Source organism: Ambystoma mexicanum, chromosome 1q, assembly GCF_040938575.1.
Source record: "Ambystoma mexicanum isolate Mex_15411 chromosome 1q, UKY_AmexF1_1, whole genome shotgun sequence".
NCBI classification, from domain to species: domain Eukaryota; kingdom Metazoa; phylum Chordata; class Amphibia; order Caudata; family Ambystomatidae; genus Ambystoma; species Ambystoma mexicanum.
The window spans coordinates 455,093,357-455,111,722 of NC_090922.1; the positions used below are offsets into that span (position 1 = coordinate 455,093,357).

The 18,366-nt window shown below is 46.4% G+C and overlaps 1 protein-coding gene and 1 long non-coding RNA gene across 3 annotated transcripts in view; one reads left to right on the forward strand and one right to left on the reverse strand.

The window, feature by feature from the left end:
* The window catches only part of LOC138528605 (uncharacterized), a 100,339-nt gene extending 85,509 nt beyond the window's left edge, over nucleotides 1-14,830 (forward strand). Inside the window, exon 3 of the long non-coding RNA XR_011284186.1 lies at nucleotides 14,289-14,830. This is a non-coding gene — a long non-coding RNA (uncharacterized lncRNA). The remainder of the gene's footprint in view (nucleotides 1-14,288) is intronic.
* LOC138528594 (myelin-associated glycoprotein-like) overlaps nucleotides 1-18,366 on the reverse strand; it is an 889,265-nt gene that overhangs the window by 446,504 nt on the left and 424,395 nt on the right. The gene's annotated exons all lie outside the window — the stretch shown is intronic.

An 18,366-nucleotide genomic window follows, 5' to 3' on the forward strand; every position in this document is an offset into this window, starting at 1 on the left:
CAAACGGTGTAATGTGATTGACCTATCTTTAGACAATATGCAATGTATCGTTTTAGAAGCTTTTAGAGTTCTAGAACCTGATACATATCGAATGATCAAATGTTTTTTTCTTTTACAGATTCTGTCATTATATACTACCATTTCAATTGTACATTTAGACTTATATTATCATCTGTATTTTTAATTGCAATTTTTACGATTGTTTATTTATCGTGTATTTGTATGCGCTTCTATGGTATATTTTACCAAAAAAATCTGTTTGACTGATTATGAAGAAATTACATGTGGAATAGCAAAGGGCTACAGGTTACTTTGAGAAGAATGCAGGAGATGGTCAGAGAAATAGATTTGACATGCAGTAACAGAAGAGTCAAAAGGAAGAGAAGAAAACATTAAGACAAGGGAAGAGCCAAAGATGTGGTAGGGTGGAGAGGGGTATTGAGATGTAAGACTGGCATAGAGAACGGAAACGAGAAGCTGCATCAATAGTAGAGAGATAAAGACTGAAATGTCCAAGTAGAAAAAATGCTATTTTAAGAGGACGAGGAGATGAAAGTATCAGAAAAGCAATAGGGTAGGGTATATAAAATGTAATAAAATGATACTCAGGAGAAGGAAAAAGTACAAGAAAAAGACACTGGAGAGCAAGAGAGAAGGAAGAATGACATGATATGCCTGTGCCACCACCCTTACCAGTCAGTCAAGGAGTGTGGTAGAAAATAGACCAAGAAGAGAATAGCGATGTAGGAGAAGTAGTGTTGATTGGGTAAATTCATATGCCAGCTAAGCAGAGAAAATGGAAGCTGAGTCATTTCATGAGATGCAGAACAGAATGGGATTTGTTACAAACAGAACGTAAATGCAGACGACTAATAGAAATAGTAAAGGAAATAGTCAGGGAGCACCTGATATGCATGAGACTTGTTAGATTGAAAGAAGAAAAGGAGAGGGGGGTGAGGAGAAATGTACAAGTCTTAAAAAACAGGAATTGGGGAAGTATACAAAAGGGGAAAGACGATGTAAGAGTGAAAAAGAAGGAAAAGAAAAGTAACTGGGAGAGGAGATGTGAGTTAGTGTGCCAAAAAGAAAGGATGGAATAAATCCACAAAACCCATGAAAAGCAAAACCGATGTCGCCAGGAAGCTAGATGTTTGGCGTATTTGGAGAAAAGGCAAAATGATGAAAAAATGGACCAACGCTATGCACTCAGTGCATTTCACTTTAGTAGCTTTAGCCTTTGGTACACTCCCAAAAGTAGCAAAGAACTGGCACACCCATGATTCGATCTTGGTGCTAGAAGTAGGCACTTCCTCTACCTCATCGTCTTGGTCCTCTTCATTGTCTTTGAAAGCACTGTGCATTTCTTGTTTTGAAGGTCCTCCAGCTGGTGCTGGTGGTGGCTCTTGGGGAGGAGGGATGGCAATAACTGATGCCATTTCTAAGATAAATAGCAGTTTTGATAAAAATTCTTCCAAGTATGTACTGTGTACGAGATTGGTAATGGATAATGAGTATGAAAAGGTGCAGGAGGTGTGCTAGGGAAATTTTGAAGTTGAAAGTTCCTAGATCAGTAGAAAATGTAGTTCCAAACTATCCGCGAAGGACGGATCTTATCGTGAAGTGCGTACGGGTTCTCGGACACATCATCATGCCGTGCGCCAGCGTGTGGTCATGTGGCACTGTCCGGAAGGTCCGCAATGAAGTCAGATGTTCGTAGACGTCTACGGATGCAAAACTAGTTGAAATAGTTGCAAAAAGTGTATAGAAGTGTTACAAATGATTCTAGAAGGTGGGAAATGGCAGAGTTGTAAGGTGACACTTTGTAAATTGGACACAAATATTGTTGTATTTGGTAAGTATGATATTAGTAAGTTGTAGGAAAATTGCATGCACTGGTAAAAACCCATGAAAGTCACTGAAAAAACGTTGTTAAAGGGACGTTATGGTTAAGTTGGACTAATGAAAACCTATGAAATCCACTGAAAAAACATTGTTAAAGGGACGTTATGGTTAAGTTGGACTAATAAAAACCTATGAGATTCAATAAAAAAAGTTGTTAAAAGGACATTAGGGTTACAAGTAAAATCGAAAACCCCCTGAAATTCGCCAGTTATGGTAAGCTAAGCAACCATAACTCGCACCACCACCGCGCACTGCTAAGACTAACACCCAGGACATCAAAGATGACATCACAAATATCATTGATGACATCACTGATGACATCACATGTGCATTTACTTTTCATACAAGGGGTTGTGAATGTAATGTTGGCAAAAAAGTATCAGGGATTATCGGGAAATGTGTAATAAATTGCATACTTCATTACGCAATTTAGTGTTCTAAAGAACATTCCATTGCAGTGTTCTTTCTTGTACAGGAACCTCCTCATACAGAAATGTAGGTATTGGCTGCAGCATATACCACAGAGGTGCTATATTTGTAATTTTCCAAAGTTATATAATAAAACGGTGAATGCTTCTGTATCAGACTTTTCCGTACTGTGAAACATGTACTAAGTAGCTAATAGTGCATCACTTACTACATATTTCTACTAATACACACAAAACATAAATAGACTACAATGCATACAAATATGGGGCTTATATATGGAGAGTAAAGTAAGCAAACAAGAGGAAGTTTCATTAGCAAATGTGTATAATCTACATGATTGTATTCACGCACAAAAATGATTGCTGTGATCCAGGCCTGCTTCTTCCTCTATATATGTACATCATAAGATGCGATTACATTTTAAGGAACGTAGTGTAAGCGCATGTGAGAATAGCAATATCTATAAATGTAATACCTTTTGAAAGTTATGTTTCTGACTGTCAGTAAATAAATCACCTGGCCTAGATATGGCAGTGAACAAAAAAGAAGGGCCTAGACATGTGGGGGGGTAAATCATGGAATCAAGTGCATAAGTGGCACACGCGGCTGGCGCACAGAGTGTGCGTGCGCCAGCTTGCGCCAGCCGCGTACGCCAGAACCCTTTTTGACGCACAGCGTATTCATGGATACTTACATCCATAACCAGCCATGGCACAGAGTGGCGCAGTGACCCTGCAGCAGTGCCAGTTACGCCCCCAACCCCGCGCGTCAAAAACATTGCACAAATCCCCTACATGGCGCAAAGGCCAGTGGACCAGTATACAGCCCCCAACCACGAAACGTGCTAAAAACGCCACACAGCCTTCACGCGCCAGTGAAATCACGTGAAAAAGTCCCTGCGGACCCCTCGGAATATGCGTACCCTGCTCGCGCCAGCGAAATCGCATGTAAAACTCCCTGCGCACCCCTCGGAATACGTGTACCCTGCTCGCGCCAGCTAAATCACATATAAAACTCCCTGTGCACCCCTCGGAATATCCATACCTCGCTCGCGGCAGGCCAATCACGGTAATGCATGGGCACTTACCGCTCGACTCCAGACGGGCCTGCATCCTGAGGATCTGATGATGAAGCACTGGGCGAATGTGCTCCAGGACCTTCCTCTGCTTTGTGGTAAGGTGGATCCAGCGCCCCACTGCATCCGCTGCGTCCAAGAGGCGCCAGGCCTTCTAGAGGGTCCTGGACTTGTAGTCCTCCCAGTGCTTCTGGAAGTGTTTGATGTCACGGGTGCCACCCCCTCCGCGTTGATGGCACCCACTATGTCCTTCCAGATCCTCCTCCGTCCTTCCTTGTCGGCGCGTGATAGTGTGAAGACGGCATCATAATGCCCCAGGACTTGCTCCACCAGGATGCCAACTTCCTTATCACTGAAGATGGCAGCCCTCTGCCTCTGTGCTACGGGGTTGCCACTGGTGCCGGATGGTGTTGGGTCGGACATGGCAACCCCCGAGGCAGGTGTGGGTGTGCAACTGGGTCCTGGGGCTGGGCTGTGGAGTGATGGAACACCAGTCGGGAGTCTTCTGTTGCAGCAGGGGTGGTCACAGCAACTGGACCCCTGAAGATGGCTGATTTGCAGGCCCCAAATGGCAGGGCACTGTTGGCAGCAGGCAGGCAGGCAGCAGCAGCAGATGGCTTGGAGGATGCTGTTCAGGGATCTGGGGGGTAGTAATTCGGCCTTCTGGGCAGGAGCTTGGTCTTCCGTGTGTTGTCGCGTAGCCAGCTTGATACGGAGTGATTTGGCACGTGAAAAACAGCACGTTTGCGTGAATTCCGAGGAAAGGCGAGCGGTGCATGTGTTTTCCAGACGTTGGGGTTCACATGCGGTTACTTCACAGCGGCTGCAGTGCGTACTGCTTCTTTTGGCGGGGGTGTTGCCTACACGTTCTTTGTCTACACGCGAGGCAGACGGTGAGTCGCGCATGCTATTTTTCCCACTGCGGGTGTCCCTGTTTGTCACATACCCCTTTTTTTTCGGTCATACTTGCCCACGTGTTGATCACGTATGCATTTTTTGTGTTCCTGGCTGCCACAGCGTACTGCATGTGTTTTTTTTACACACACATAGGCTACAGGGGTCCCGTATCTCTTTTTCTTGCTTTTTTGGGATGCATGAGCATTGCGTGACCCGTCATTTTTCCTAAGGGGCCACAGGCAGCCTTGCAGGAGCACAGGGGTGCTGTTTGCATCACGTAACTTGCTCCTCCTCACCCAAGTTGCCCAGGACAATTGTTGTGTGCACCTCCCATTGGTGCTAGTACATCTGTGCCATGGTTGGGAGGCCACAAAAGGTGAGGTGCACCTCAGTTGGGCGGCCTCCATGTGCACTTTGCCCTCACATGCACAGCGCCTGTGCATGCGGTTGGGGATGTGGGGGCACCACCATGTCCATCGGTACGCCCCGCCGTGTTGCAAAATTGTGCAGGACACCTGCTGCCACAATGATCCTGCACACTACTGGGGGTGCATAGAGTAGCTGCCCGCCAGAGCGGTCAAGGGAGCAGAAGCGTGACTTGAGCACTCCTAATGTGCGCTCCACTATGGCCAAGGTTGCAATATGGGCTGCGTTGTATCTTACCTGGGTTGGGGTGGTGGTGTTCCGTATTGGCTTCATCATGTGGGTGCTCAGAGGGTAGGCACTGTCCCCTGGGGAGGTGATAATGGTTTTCATTAGTTTGGTTTGTGTATGTGTCTGTGTGTGACATGCATGCATGCATGTGCACAGGCATTTGTACTCACCAATGAGCCATGTGTCGCCATGCTTCACAGCTTCCAGGTCCCGGCTCAGGGCGGAAATTCTGTATATGAAACTGTCATGGGTGGACCGAGGATAGTTAGCATAGACAGAGGTGATGATCCCCTGTGCATCGCATACAACCTGCACGTTGATGGAAGGCCAGTGCTTGCGGTTGCAATGGATATTCTCTCTGGCCCTAGGTGGACGTAGGGCCACGTGGGTGGAATCTAGGGCACCAAGCACTTTGGGGAAGTGTGCCACCTTGTAAAAGTCCTGGACCATGGCCTGCCTTTCTGAGGGTGTTCTGGGCATGTATATGTGCCTGCGGACTGAGGGTCGCGCAGTCATGATTGCCAACACCTGGTGTAGGCTGCGTGGGCTGTGAGACACCCCCACCCCCACTATGGCAGTGGTCCACTGAAATGACCCAGTGGCCAAGAAATGCAGTACATTGAGCACCCTTTCCAAAGGGGCTCAGTGCTTGGAAGCACAAGGTGGGTGATGTGAGGTCATCCTCCCACTCCTGGACCAGGTCTACGATGATATGAGGTGGAAACCTATACCTGCCATAGACCTGGTCATCAGTCATCCCAAAAAGGCTGGTCCTGGGCAAAAGAATGCGGGTGCCTGGCTATTCTCCTCCTCCTCCTGCGGTGTCCCACGATGAGTGCTGCGAGAAATGGGACATTCATCGTAGCTGTATATACGTGTTTGTTGTTTTCGCGCACTTTTATACAGCACGGGGATGCTTCTGCCTGCCTTCGTGTGGTGGACGTTTTTACGCCCGTGCGTGTCTTTTGGCGTGCACGGATTTCCCCAATCGATTCCATGAATACGTGTTGTTCGCGTGTGTGTTGGTGTTCCGCGTATTTCCCAGCAGTACTTCCCCAGTTACGCCCTCATTTTCACGCGTTGTTCCCCATTCCGCGTGTTCCGCCCTGTGTTCCACCCCCTTTTTGGTGTGTGCGCTTTCAGTGTGCGCGTCGCACACATTGTTCGGGATGTTGCTTTGATGTGTGCGCCACGCGCGATTTTGGCGCACATCCCGGTAAAAACACGCGCAGGGCCTTCCATGAATCGCACGTGCTAGTTTTTCACACTTGCACCACAAATTTCAGCGCACATTTATTCCATGAATTGGCCCTGTGATGTCATCAGTGATGTCATCAATGATATTTGTGATGTCATCAATGATATTTGTGATGTCATCTTTGATGTCCTTGGTGTTAGTTCTAGCAGTGCATGGTGGTGGCGTGAGTTATGGTTGCTTATCTTACGATAACTGGTGAATTTCAGGGGTTTTCCAATTTGACTTGTAATCATAACGTCCTTTTAACAACTTTTTTTACTGAATTTCATAGGTTTTTATTAGTGCAACTTAACCATAACTTAACGTTATGGTTAAGTTCTGCTACTAAAAACCTAATCAAATTCAGGGAAAAAACTTTGTTAAATCCACGTTATAGTTCAGTTGCCCTAAGAAAAACATAGCACATTAAGTGCAAAAACTTTGTAAAGGGACGTTATACTTACTTTGCACAATCAACAACCTATCCATATTATGGGTACACGTAAAACCGAAAAACTCCAGAATTTCGCCAGTTATGGTAAACTAAGCAACCATAACTCGCCTCACCACTGTGCTCTGCTTAGACTAACAGCCATGACATCAAAGATAACATAACAAATGTCATTGATGACATCACATCTCTGGCTCCCTCTTTTTTTGTTCACTGACATATCTAGGCCAGGTTGTTTTCTTCACTGCCAGTCAGGAAGTAAAAATTGAAAAGGTACTACATTTGTAGACTTTACCCTTCTCATATGTTCTTACACTACATTCCTTATGGTTTAGTCGCATCATATGATACATGTACGTAGGGGAAGAAGCAAGAGTGAAACACAGCAATCATTTCTGTGCATGAAGATAGCAGTTAGGTTATGAACACTTTCTGGTGATACTGCTTCTTTTTTGCTTACTTTACATTTCCTATATATGTTCACATTTGTATGTGTTGTGGTCTGTATATGTTTTCTGTGTAGTAGTACAGTTATGTAGTAAGTGAGGCATTGTTAGCTACTTATTACATGTTTCACAGTACGCAAAACTGTGAAATGAAAGCATTCATCATTTTACCATCCAACATGGCAAGATTTTGAATATTGCACCTCTATGGTGCATACTGCAGAGAATGCCAACGTTTCTACATGAGTAGGATCATGTACTGGAAAGAACTCTGTAATGCAATGGTGTTTATAGCATCGCCAATGATGAAATCTCACCGTACACAGGTAAGAGGATTATAAGTATTTATTTGCGAGACCCCGCAGGCCTCCTGCTTCAGCTTCCTCCTGCTAACGGCCACTGTTTCACCGTACACAGGTAAGAGGATTATAAGTATTTATTTGCGAGACCCCGCAGGCCTCCTGCTTCAGCTTCCTCCAGCTAACGGCCACTGTGGAATGTTGACTGCTGAACATGCATCAACATTCCACAAGTGCCCCTGCACAAGCCCGTGCATATTACAACATATCCTCTTCCCTTGCATAACAAAAAATGTTAACAACCTGTGACAGGATAAATCGCAAACAGATTGAACAATGGAAACATGAACATAAGATTATATAACTTATCATTAATACAAATTGCATTCATGGATATAGAAATATTGACCACAAGGGTGCGATGCACCATAAAATGTAAATTTCACGTTTAACAAATGTAATCTCTAAACCTTATAGGGGGGCCACACCACCTGACCAGACGACCCCCTTCTTGTCCTACATCAGGTTGCTGATCAGAAGCATTTTGACACTCCACATTCACTTCTGCACCCAAATGACCTGGAAGTGGGACAACCTCTTCCTGTTCAAGGCTGATCACTTGTGGACCCACAGGATCATTATCCAGCACAGTTTCCTGAGATTCCGGATCAGACTCCACACCTGCCCCCTCCACGCGTTTGCAGCCATCCACCACCCGTCTCTTACTCCAGACAGAGCCATCCTCCAATTGCACCTGGCCTTTTCCAACCTTAACAACTCTCCTTGAGGGCAAGAACTTGCTGTAACCTTTGTGAACCATCCTGGGATTTTCTATGTGCACCTCATCCCCAGGCTTAACGTTCAACTCCTTTCTAAACTTTTGTGAAGACCCCATGGCCTCATGGCGCGCCAAAATGCTGCGATGAATAGCCTGCAAATCCATATTACATGGCCCTCCACCACCCATAGCCAGGGTTCTCAACATTGTACCTGCTTTCCTGCCCCTCATAAGCTCAAATGGAGACCTACCCGTAACCGTGGATGGGGTTCTGCGATATGCAGCCAGATATTGTGTCACCACTTCCTGCCAATCCAAACCATTGGTCAAAGCCAATTGTATAGCTGACTTAATAGTACCATTGGCCCTCTCCACTAATCCATTAGCCGAAGGATTGTACAGGGCTGTTCTATAATGGGAAATGGCATGCTGTTCCAAAAATTCTCTCATCGCTCTAGAAGTGAACTGCACCCCATTATCTAACTAAACTTGCAGGTAAACCCTCGAGATCAAAAACCTTCCTCAAGAAAGCAATAACAGAATTGGTTGTGACACAGGAACACACTGCCACCTCAATCCACCTGGATGTATAGTCCACCAACACCAACATATATCTAGACTCAGGCTCTAAACACTCAAACGGACCCGTGATGTCCAAAGCCATTTTCGACCATACTTGCTCAGGAACCTCTACAGGATGTACAGGTTGTGGACGCAGTACCTTGCATTTATCGCTGACAGAGCATGCCTGACAGTCTTTCACCACTTGTTCAACATCCTTGTCCATGGCCGGCCACCAGTACTCCTCCCTGAGTCTCCTCTTAGTCAAAGATCGACCCAAATGACCAACATGTGCCAATTCCACCATTCTACCTCTCAGACCTACAGGGGGTATCAACCTACTTCCCCTAGACACACCCCATGGACCCTTGGCTAATTCATGTAAAACTTGGGCATAACCTTTCCCTTCAGGCCTATCCTTAACCATGTGCCAACCTTTCACTAGACCTTCCCTAATCCAATTTAACTCAAGGTCGGCCTCAGACTTCTGATCCCACAACGACTTCTCCACCGCAGAAGCTACAAAAGCAACCTGGCATTCCTGCAAATCTTCCTCTTTCACCAAGGCTGCCTGACTGCCCGCTTCCACAACAGGCAAACGGGACAAGCAGTCTGCCACAACATTCAACTTCCCCGGAAAATACTGCAAAGAAAAATTGTAATCCTGTAGCTGTACTGACCATTTCGCAATCCTCGGGGATACCGCCATGACTCCCTTGGTAGAAAACACTTGCACCAACGGTTTATGGTCCGTTCTGACAATATAGGGTATGCCCCACAAAAATGTCCTGAAGTGTTTTGAAGCCCATAACACTGCCAAAGTCTCTCTCTCAATTACCGAGTACCTGGTTTCCACATCTCTCAAAGTACTCGAGGCAAAGGCCACTGGCATCCATTCACCATTTGTCCATTGCTGCAGCACTGCCCCCAGACTCACCTCACTTGCATCCACAGTCAGAGCAGTTTTATTTTTCGGGTCAAACGACTTCAGGCAAGGAGCATTCTCCACATCCCTCTTGACCAACTGAAATTCCGCTGCACACTCCTGAGACCACACAAATCTTACACACATCCTCATGAGAGCTCTCATGGCCACCGTTTTTTCAGCATAATTGGATACAAATTTAACATAGTACTCCGCAAGGCACAAAAAGGCCCTTAGCTGATCCTTATTGACCGGAGCTGGTGTATCCCTCAACACCTGTACCAACTCCCCTTTGGGGCTCACACCTAGTGAACTCAATGTATGTCCCAAGTATGTGACCTCCTCCACTCCTACCTGACACTTGGTTAATTTTACAGTCAGACCTTTGTCCTTAAGAATCTGCATGACCCTCCTCACCCTGACATCATGTTCCTCCCTGCTACTGCCCCAGACCAGAATGTCATCTTGAAAATAGCTGACTCCCAACACCCCTCCAAACATCTGCTGCATCAACCTCTGGAACACAGCCAAAGCCGAAGCAAGGCCAAATGCATGCAACAGAATCTATATGCCCCAAACGGAGTCACAAATGAAGTAAGCGGTCTAGATTCAATATGCAGGTCAATTTGATGGTACGCTGTTGACAGATCAAAAGTTGAAAAATACCTGGCATCTCCTAATGTCAACAACAATTCGTTAATATTCGGAAAGGGATGCCGATCCACCCATATGCTGGAATTCAGCTCCCGGAGATCTACACACATTCTGATGCTCCCATCACCCTTCTTAACTAAAACCACGGGAAACAACCACTCTGATGACTCAATGGGCTCAATTATCCCTGCTGACTGCAACTTAGCCAATTCCGCCTTGAATGCCTCCCTCGCTGCTACTGGCACTCCCCTCACTTTATGTACTTTGGGAACTGCACCCTTCTTCAAAACAATGCAATGTGTAAAACCTCTGAGTTTACCAAGGGTGTCTGAAAATACCTCGGGAAACTCCCTCATGAGCACTGTAGGAGTAACCATTATGTCATTTTTCCCGCTCCCTCCATGACACTGAGAACCGGTTCCTTCTCACCCGGATGAATCTGTATTTTTAGTGCAGCCTGCTCATCCCAACCCAACACACTTGTGTCCTTTGAGGTGACATATAATTTACCCAAGGTTTGCCTCCCTTTGAAAAAAAAATTCGACCAATTGTAACCACGTAGGTCGATGGGACTCTGCCCATATGCACATGGTTTGATGTCCGCAGCCAACAAAGTAGACATCTGTTTACCCAAAACTTCTTGATACACATCCGGGGCCACCAGTGTATAATGTGACCCCGAATCCACAAGCATATCCAGAGGGTGCTGATCCACCAATACCGACACCCATGGACCCTTCCGCCCACTTCCCTCCACATTTAATATGACACTTTGATTAGAGCCACCTCCTGAAGCCCCTTCTAACAACATGGTAGAGTCTTCTGAAGCCACACTAGCGACCATCTGCCCCTTACACATGCGTGCAAAGTGGCCCACACGCTTACATTTCCTGCATTCAACAGTGTAAGCAGGACAAGATTTAGAATCAGCCGTGTGTCTCGACCAGCCACAGTTTTTGCACCCCTCCTTACTCTTCTTAGATGCTCTACTCCCTTGCACCACAGCTCTATCCAAACCTTTCTTGTTCCTTGATACTACGGCATGCACCATCTCCCTATTCATATCCCTCTCAGTAACAATTTGTACGCTGTTCTTAGAAGCTTCAATTGCTCTGGCAATCTCCAACACCTCATCAAGTGAAGGATCACTCTCTATCCATAACCTTTCCCTGATTTTCTGATTAGATGTCTTCATCATAACATGATCCCTTATGTGTTCCTTGCCATTGCCGGGAAACCCGCATGTAGCCATGAGTGCACGTAGTGCCGTAACATAAGCATCTATGCTTTCCGTGGAACCTTGCGCCCTAGAGAAAAACTTATACCACTCTAAACCCACATTAACTCTTTTACCAAAATGCATTTGCAGCTTCTTCAAAGCAGTCTCGTAAGTACTAATAACCATTTCTCCCTCACCTCCCCCTTGAACCATTACATTCTCCCCAGGCAGGTGACGAAAAACTCTCAACCCCTCAGTACCAATACAATTCAGCAATGCAGCCTCCTTTTCATCATTGTTGAACTTTGCCCTACCAGCAGCCCTCAAATATACTTTGAAGGCATCCACCCACTGCTCCCAAGGAGCAACAGGCTCTCCAGGATTTGGCAGAAAAGCAGGCGGAGGCCTGGCAGCCGTATGCAACATGGCTGGACGAAAAGCCTTGTTCCTTATACCCCCAACAGGAACTTGCCCACCACTGTGAGAGCCTCAAGACTTCTTGTTCCCTTGGGATGGTCCCCCACTGTCACCTTGTGCATGTGCACCCACACGTAAATGCAGTACATCCGTGAATAGGCACTGGGTGAGTCACAACCAATCAAGTGATGTAAAGGCAGACTTCCAGGGATCAGAGCCCAAACCAGATGCACTCAACTTCACCTGCCAGGGCTCCACAGCAGTTATGTGCCCCGACCTTACCACCAATAGCCTCTCTGGTGGCACGTGGAAGATGCCTTGTGGCAACTCAGGCTCCCAGATGTCCGTGGACTGCGTTTGTATGAGGCTCCTGCCTCCTCCGAACGACCGAACAGCAGCAGTCAGCTGATTTCAGAGGCGCGCAGCGCCACCGCAGCCCCTCCTTCCTCCCTCAGGAGGCCAGCGGTGAACTGCCCGATGCGCAGACGCTGCCAGGGGGAAGCTATCGGCCAGCGCTCAGTGTCTTACACCGAACACAACGCAGGGATGCAGGCCTGCGTACAGCGTGACAGCTGCTCCTCCTCCGAGGCCCCGACTGGATCCCGAGCAGCAAGACTGGGTGGCGACTACCCACCACAACGACGTCGCCCTCCTGCAACCGCCGCTCCACCCGGAACATGGGGTGGCCAGCAGCCGCCCCCACAATCGGCTTGCCCTCCTGTGATGCCCCGATTGGGCTCCTGGCAGCCAGTCGGCGTGGGGAACCGCACGCCTGCCAGCGGAGCCCGCCTGTGGCCACCGCCGCCCCTAGCGATGAAGGGGTAGGCGGCAGACGGCTCCCAATGGATCCAAGGCCGATCCGCGTCCTCTCACGGCAACGCTGGGGTGAGCAGGCAGCACCAGACAGCCGGCCGGCGCACACGTGGAACGGGGTCAAGCATCCCATCCTCGTCGCCAATGATGAAATCTCACCGTACACAGGTAAGAGGATTACAAGTATTTATTTGCGAGACCCCGCAGGCCTCCTGCTTCAGCTTCCTCCAGCTAACGGCCACTGTGGAATGTTGACTGCTGAACATGCATCAACATTCCACAAGTGCCCCTGCACGAGCCCGTGCATATTACAACACATTCATCATTTTACCATCCAACATGGCAAGATTTTGAATATTGTACCTCTATGGTGCATGCTGCAGAGAATGCCAACGTTTCTACATGAGTAGGGTCATGTACTGGAAAGAACTCTGTAATGCAATGGTGTTTATAGCAATGCATTGCTTGAAGATCTATGTATCTCATGATAGTTCTCCCAATGAACTGTGATAGTTTTCTGACAACATTATAATGATAATCCCTTGTGGAGGCGTTTCATGAACACTAAATGTACATGTGATGTCATCAATGACATTTGTCATGTCATCTTTGATGTCATGGGTGTTAGTCTTAGCAGAGCACAGTGGTGGGGCAAGTTATGGTTGCGTAGTTTACCATATTTGGCACATTTCTGGGGGTTTTCGGTTTTACATGTAGCCATAATATGGATAGGGTTTTGATAGTGGAAAGTAAGTGTAACGTCCCTTAACAAAGTTTTTGCACTGAATGTGCTACGTTTTTCTTAGTGCAACTGAACCATAACGTGCCTTTAACAACATTCTTTCACTGAATTTGATAGGTTTTTACCAGGATACCCTTAGTTTGTATAGATGTAGCATACATCATACCAAATGGATGTCTGCATGCGGATGGGCACACTAACCATGGACTGTGCGTCTGTTTGTGGATAGCGGCTAGCATTCAAACTACTGAAAAAGGCAGGGGTTCTCTTACATAGTGGTACCATTCAGCAAAGAGAAGGCATATGTACAAAGAGCACCATGTATGTGCATTGTAAGTAAAAATGGAGTAGGTCTGCAAACTCTGTACTTGTGAAACAAACAGAGCAAAGGCATAGAGTATAAACCATAATGGAATATACCAATAGGCGAAGTAACGTCTGCGTCCAACAATATTACCACACTCCTGCTGTACATAGAAAAGAAGAAGGAAATAGCAGAGTAAGGACTGCAAAGTATTGAGAGCAGAACGTCAGTACAACACGGTAAGTACACTGAAGTTTCTCGTATAATTGCACAGCTTGTGCATTGTACAACAGTGAAAAACTGTGTTTTTTTTTTTTTTTCGTACCTAGCAATGCATAGCACCCTAAAATGGCTGGAAGAGAATGTCCCTCTTAACAAAATGAGTAATGATAGTAACGCGATTGGTACGCGGCACAGTTTAAAAAGTAAGACAGTTAATAGGTATTGTTTCATATACACCTAACAGATATTTGTATCTTTAACAGGACCTACTTGAAATGAAAGGAATGCATCACAAGCGGCACCTCTTGCACAACAGCATATGTCCACAGGAAATGAAGGAAACGCTTTATAAAGCAACCTAGACAGCCTGGATATCAAAATGGAACAATTGCTAAACAATGTAGCCAACTTAAAAGATGTTGTACAAGGACATATTATTAGAAACATGAAATACCACTGCCCCACCTTCACGTGTACCCCTTCCCCATTTCCAAGCCCACCATCCCCAACAACATCCCTGTGAGCAGAGACGTTACGATGAGACCTCAATCCTTGTCTCCCCTCATGACAAACTTGTTGAAATCCCAAATTCCCCTGTGTATGTATCCATTTGTGCGACCCCTTCCCTTTCCTAACAGTGTCTATGTATTTTAGAAATTAAAGGTTTACATGTAAAGTGTTGGTGAGTGTGTGAGTGGCTTTTCCTTTTGTGTTCAAATTGCATGGTGAGTCTGTGGTGCACAGTACTGTCCGAGATGGCTGCAGGTAAGCAAACTGGAGGTTTCCTAAGTAGACTGCACCTCCCCGGCATATGTGCAATCGCAATGCAGGTATCCGTAGGACTCCAGTGCTGGCCGCATGTCTGCTTCTTCTAATGCACTTTTAATTAGTTGTGGGAGCGCACGTCTGTCCGTTCCACAGCTATGCGCATGCGTATGCGTATGCCATCCTCTGTGTCCTGGTAACACCGGCCCTGTCGCCAACCCTACCGATTCATGCGGTAGGCTACGACATTTCAAGCAGTCCTGCCGTCTATGTATATTGCTGTCCAAACATATCAATTTATGGCTGCAGCAGGCCTTGCTGCCTGAGGCCCAGTGAGAGCAAGGAACAGCATCCTCCAGTGTATGGTGGGTGTGTTAAATGGCCCATTCATTTCATTGATGTGCTGCTTGCCCTTGCATGACCAGTGAAACAGACACACTGTCTCTGCACTGAGCACCGTAAGGTAAAGTGTCAAATTCTCACCTGTGCTTTGTAGAGTTGGGGAAAGGATTTCACTGCAAGTATGACAGTCTCTAATCAGTCTGGAAAAAGGTATCGGTGTTGCTGCTTGGTTACTCAAATACAACAAAATCTAAGGACAACTAAGTAAACAGGAGAATCTTCGAATCGCAAACAATATCAGTGGTGGTTTCAAAGAACTGTGGCCGCATGGCGCTGCCTGAATAAGGATCTTCTTGCTCCACGTAATGAAGCTTTGTTTCTCCTTGTTGAAAGCATTCTTGTATTTCAGAGTTTACTCATCTCTGTGAATGCTGGAGTTACAGCTAATGTGTACCATCAAGTAACAATACTCCATGCGACGACACCTCAAAATGAAACACAAGGCAACAGTGCGCAGGGTACTGCCCTTCCTCCACATCATTCTCTGCATCTGCTTCTGCCAACACCAGGGACACTCCTGTAGGGCAGCGGATCGCTAAAGCATCCTTGCAGACCATATCCTGCGCAGCAGACCCTTACCTGTCAAAGCCCATTGTATTGTGCATTGTGCATGTACTGCGACGCGGTACTCTGCAGGGGAAGCAACTACGAAGTGCTTGGGAAGGTTCGGTCAGGGAGCATGACAATGACTGCCGCCTACTAAAGTGAGGGCCACCCAACATCTTCCTCTCTGCACATGCCCTATCTTATCCCTGTGGGTGGTGCCCCTTCCGTACCCTCCCTTCCTTTCCTTCTGTGTCGTATGTTACCAGACCAAGAAAAAACAAAACAATGGAAAAAGTAAAAAAAGTTTTAAAAAAAAGGCTCCTTTCAGAGGTCAAAAATGGAATTGCCAATGAAAGGATGCAGGCCGCCGCGCAGTCCATACGATCCACAGATTGCACGGCAAATAATGAGAGGTGTGGCTCTGTGAAAAACATTGCAGTTGGTTCGGGTAGAAAGGGCTGGCTGTCAAAAGAGGCTCTTTTTCTTGTTTGTTTGCATTTCGAAGGGTTGAAGTGCTCAACACCCACTTGGAAAATGCTTGCTGTACTTCCAAAAAGGGCAGCAATGCATTTTGGATAGGTCACAGAAAAACCTGATTGCCAGGAGCAGTAAGATGAATGCTATTTGTGGGAAAAATCTTCGTGCTATGAAACGTAATATTTCCATTGTGGAAGTATAACATGGCCACATATCGGAAAAAGGAACAAATAGTCTTCTTGACAATGTGCCTTGCTTTTTCCATTTGCGGACCAGATCAAGAAGAACGCAGACACATCTGTGTCTGCGTAATGCGAAAAAAAATTATGCAGGAGGTCGGAAACATATGCATGACCTGGCCAAGTGCCTCCTTCATCGCAAACTGCAGAGAAATTCTGGTAACATGTCCTAAACTTTTCCCTCCACAATGAAGACTAATAATGTCTGGATGATCGTGCATCACCCAAGTGGCACAAAGAGGAACCAAAATCAGCCACTTCATTGCACCTACTCCACAGCAGTGCACATCCACATGATAGAATCCAAAATGAGCAGCCACTGCACAGTGTTTTGCATTCACTTTCAACCAACGTATCTAGGACGCTCCCAAAATCCATACACTCTGCCTCTTGAAACACACAGCCATAACCATAGGCTTCTGCATTCCTCTGTACAAATACACCTTCTACCACAGTCTCTGCGTACACACCACACCCAGAAAATGTACTGAGCAATCCCTTAGCCTCCACAGTCCCATTTCCATGCCCGCCATCCTCAAAGGCCCCGTATGTGGCATGTGTAATGCTGGAACCACCGCAGTGTCTGCAGACTTATCGTGCTGTGTGCAGCGGGAGTGGGGGGAATACATTTCAACCAGGGTAGGAGATTTTGTCTGTAGTGGTGGCTCTGAAAAGAGCCTTTTCTTTTGTAGGTGCTTGTCACAGGAGAACATCCCAGCAGCGGACCAAAAATCACACATGCTTCTGTTGATAAGAAGACACCTTCCGACCTCTGGCTGGGAACAAAGAACATTGGGATCGACCCATACTCTTCTTGGTGGTATGGATGAGAAAACCACCTTGGCAGTGGGAAAAATCTGCTTCACTGATTTCATCAACTTCTTTAGTTGACGGAACAAACGTGAGCAAGCCATGTAACCCAAATGCAGGGCTCCATAATACACCACGACAACATGAACAGTAGCGAAAGTGGCCACTGTCTACAAAGTGCAAGCACAAGACCAAAACTGCACACATCGACACTGCACCACAACGCCTCCACTCCTTCCAAATCAAAATTGCCATCAAATTCTCTTTCGGGGGCATACCTGTGCAGATCTAGCACAAAGGCACCACCCACGATCAACACTGTGAGTCTCTCCATCTCTGTCAGCCTCACTACACAGAGTAATGCAAAAAAATATTACTGCCCTTTCCTGTGATGCACACCCTCAGCACCTGATTGGATAATCCCCAGATTCTTATTCCCATGCCCATCATGCTGAGAAGGGCAGGATATGGCACGTGCACTTACCCAACTACCGCAAGAGCCGCGCCCCAGTAAAGCGGGAGCAGTCCTTCCCTTTCCACTATTGTTTTTCCAGCACTCTCTCATTGCGTACTGTTAAATAGTCACACACGCATCCACCAATCACATCCAAGACCTCTGCATGTAACACTATCAGTTCTGTACAACACTCCATGTGTCCCATTAAACATTGAGTGCAAGCCTTGTGTGATTCGCAAGTACCTCCAGTAGAAAGTTCTGTGAAACTATCCAAGATTTCTGCATCCAGATTCATCCACATCGGCACCCATCACCATAAAAGTACAGGTATAAATATTTTGTCTACAGTATTTTTACAATTCTGTTATAAGTGCCTCCGAGCAGGGTATCTGCGACTGAACCTCCATAACATACTCAAAAAGCATACTGTAATTTCTCCCATCACCTACCACCAAGTGCCACTACAATGGTATGTGCTTTGAACATTTTCATTTACCCATATCAGCCACTGTAATACTCAAACAGGAACTCCCTTCTTTCCTTCCGACAATGCTACACATTTTTTTCTGCACTAATGCATCTCCTACAAAATTCGTAAAATTATCACACAAAAGCAGCACTAACTGTATACTACCAACCTAAACC